The 3,818-nt window shown below is 35.2% G+C and overlaps 1 pseudogene; it reads left to right on the top strand.

The window, feature by feature from the left end:
- Nucleotides 1-3,103: 3,103 nt before the first annotated feature.
- LOC130706716 (60S ribosomal protein L32-like) lies at nucleotides 3,104-3,542 on the top strand (annotated as a pseudogene).
- The last annotated feature ends 276 nt before the right edge of the window (nucleotides 3,543-3,818 follow it).

Genomic DNA, 3,818 nt, shown 5'->3' with positions numbered 1-3,818 from the left:
GAAAATAGAGAACAAAATTATATAGTTCTAAAATTAAATGACTTTAAAATATAAATAATAGACGATAGACTCACACATGACCATCTGCTTAAGCAAATAATCTGAAATATTTTCCATTAGATATCACACATGGCTCTACTGATGTTCAAAGAGAGAAAATTTAACCAAATAGACTTAAATGAAATTAAACACATCTTTGTCTGTCTTTGATGATTCAAATGTACCCTGGAAGGACCTTACATATATAAATAAAAGTTGTTAACTTTGGACTGTCACAGTGGTGAAAGACTGTTTAGAATAGATCAGCTTAAGCAGATTGCATTATATAAACTGAAAAAATCCAACTCTGGGGAAATTTTTTAGAGTATTTAAAGTTTTGTCTTTTCATCTTTATTTTCATTTAAGAAAACTATTTTTTCTGAAAACAATTGGCTCTGAAAAGTATCTTTTAATAAAGATTTTTAAAAACTGTTTTCTAAACCTCTAACCCATAAAAAAAACTCACTGAATTACAATATGCTGCATTAATTTCCATCTATTGTTAATTTAAAACTCAGTGGATTTTCTTACACTAAACATACTGTGTAACCAGCACTGAGATCCAGAAATAGGTCATTACTGTACTACAGTACTATACGATCTGCAGTTGCTGAATCCATGGATGCAGAACTGTGTATAAGGAGGAACCACATAGAAGGAGGGCCAATTATAAGTTATACTCAGATCTTCAACTGTGTGGAGGGTTGTTCAACAACTCTCTCATTGTTCGAGGGTCAACTGTACATTGTGATTCAGCTTCTCCTTCTGCCAGATTCTGCCTTTCTCACATTCTTCCAGGTGAACTTCCTAAGAGCATTGTCCATTAACTTTCCCATTAAAAAGCCCCATTTTCAGGAAACCCGATCTAAGATAGTACCAGCACAAATCCCAGAACATCCATATGGAGAACTATTAGGCTTGCTAAGGAATGAGGAAAACTATGTGCTGCCGTTGCTGCAGGATTTGGCTAATATGTACCAATATAGCATGAGGAGACAAGAGTAGATGCACAGGATTGTATATGTTGAGGATGCTGAATGAGGGGGAACAGAACAAAAAAGAAAGTTGGGGATGGGGGAGTTTATCAATATGGGAGATAGTCCTGTGAAATAGAATTTAACACTCTGGCATCTACAGTGGGAGATCATGCTATTCTCTCCTAGGATAGCTATTAGAAACATGTAAAAAAAAAATAGTGACACAAAATAAATTAGGTAGGAATGTCGGAGTTATCAGGGCTGATGATGGAAAAAGGATTCCGAAAGAGAGGTAGGTAGGATATATTACATAAAGCTGGATAAACAGCTGACAGTAGTTCATGCGAAGGCCTAGAGGACATGCCAGGTGACAGTACTAAGCAAGTAACTGGTGAAAGGGGAACAAAAATTGTTTAGGAGCTCAGGGATGGCTGTTCTCTCTAGGCTATGAATGACAGTAAAAGATGCTGTTTTAGGACTGGGAATCCTGATAGCAATTAATTTGATTGCATCTCAAAATAACAAAGCGGAGATGGTAGTGCTTAGCAATGAAAAGCAAGGTAAGTGCAATGATCACAACGAGCAACAAGATCTGTGTGGCAGATGAGGAAGCTTGACTCACAGTGAGATATAGAAATGGTTAACAGGATATGTTAGTCCTTACAGAAATCTGAATATGCAGCAAGCAAGCATTTTGCATAATATGTACAATCAAAATAAATAAAAATAAATGATAAGGAGGCAGAGGGAAGCTGCCCATTAAAAAGCTGCCCACAAGTTTTTCCCCCTAGATTCCAGATGTGATCTGATTCTCAGACCATGAACCCATTGACTGGAAGAGAGGCCTATGATGAAAGATCATTTTTCACTGTGACAAATGTATAACAGTAATTCCCCTGTACTTTACCTAGGTGACCCCTGAACTTTAATTCAGGTGCCTCAGCACTGGGAAAAGGGAAATGTCCAGATCATTCAAGGGTTGATGTAAACATGAACATAGTGAGGAAGAAATTCCATATATTAAAAGGAACAAAATAGAATGTCTAGAACCCAAAATACGTTATGTGCAGATTAAACACCACAGAAAACATATCAGTGAGCTTAAAGACATAACAATAGAAATTATCCATACAGATATATTTAGCTTTGGTGAAATATGGGATGGTACTAAGAACTCTAACAATAGTGTTATTAGAGTTCCAGGAAGGAGGTTTACAGGAATTGAATAAATAATGGCTAATATTTTCCAAATTTGTTCAAAATTATAAGGCTGCATGTCCTAGAAGCTCAAAAAATTCTAATCAAGAAAAAGAAAAGCAAAGGCACATAATTCAAATTTTATAAAATCATTGTTAAAGAGAAAATTTTAAAAGCAGCCAGAGAAAAGAGAGATTAAATGCAGGGGAATAACCATAAGAAAGTTGTTGACTTTTTATCGGAAACAATGCAAACCAGAATATTTTGGAACAACATCTTTAAAATGTTGAAAAAAGGTCTGTCAACCTAAAATTCTATATCCAGAAAAAATATTCTTCAGAAATGAAGCTAAAATAAAAATATGTTCAGGAAAAGAAAACCTTGGAGAACTCATCACCCAAAGATCTGCACAAGAAGAAAATTTATAGTAAATTTCTTCAGGCTGAAGAAAGAGTAAACCAGAGTTTTACTAAGAAATAAAAAATACTGTGAATAGTCACTATGTAGGTAAATTTTTTAAAAATTCCTTCATTTTAAAATTTCTTTAAAGTGTATTTTATTGTTTAAATTATAAAATAATATATTTGTGGGGTTTATGACATATGAAGATGTAGATTATTTGACAATAAAAGTATAAATAAGAGGAGGGCATAATAGAAATATACTGTTATACATTTCTTACATTAAAACTCAAGAGGCATAATATTACTTGAAGAAAGACTGTGATAAGATGCGTATTGCAAACCCTAGAGCTCCTACTGCATAAACGTAAAAGTTATAGCTAGTAAGACCATGGTAAAGAAAAACTGAATATTGAAAATATTTAAATAGTCATACAAAATGCAGGGACGGAGAACAAAAAATATATGGGACACGTCCTCCTCAGCATCATGGCCACCCTCAGACCTCTCATGAAGCCAAAGTTCAAAAAGAGAACCAACAAATCCATCCAGCACCAGTCAGACCGATATGTCATAATTAAGAACTGGCAGAAGCCCAGGGGCATGACAATAGGGTGTGCAGGAGATTCAGGGGCCAGATTTTGATGTCCAACTTTGGTTACTGGAACAACAAGAAAACAAAGCACTTGCTGACCAGTGACTTCTGAAAGTTTCTGTCCACAATGTCAAGGAGCTTGAAATGCTGCTGATCTGGAACATATATTACTGGGCTGTGATTTCTCACATCGTCTCCTCTAAGAACCACAGAGCCATTGTGGAAAGAGCAGCCTAGCTGGCTGTCAGTACCAATCCCAATGCCAGGCTGCACAGCGAAGAAAATGAAGAGGCAGCTTGTGTGCACATTGTATTCGTGTTAATAAAACCATAAAACTCAAAAAAGTATACGTATGGGACAAATTGAAAACAAATAGCTGGATGGTACACTTAGAAACAACCATGTAAATCATTAGATTAATTATAAATGCTCTAAACTTTCTTAAAAAAAGCCAAAGAATATTACACTGGATTTAAGAGCTAAATCCAATTTTATATCATCTGGAGGAAGTGCATTTTAAATATGGAGTTACAGATAGTCCAACAGTAAGAGAATGGGAAAATATACAGAGAAGTCCTCACAACCAGGAATATTGACAAAGATGAGAAG

Source organism: Balaenoptera acutorostrata, unplaced genomic scaffold (genome assembly GCF_949987535.1).
Source record: "Balaenoptera acutorostrata unplaced genomic scaffold, mBalAcu1.1 scaffold_583, whole genome shotgun sequence".
NCBI lineage: Eukaryota > Metazoa > Chordata > Mammalia > Artiodactyla > Balaenopteridae > Balaenoptera > Balaenoptera acutorostrata.
Note: the sequence above shows the minus strand (reverse complement) of the source record. Positions and strands in the feature narration are given on the sequence as shown.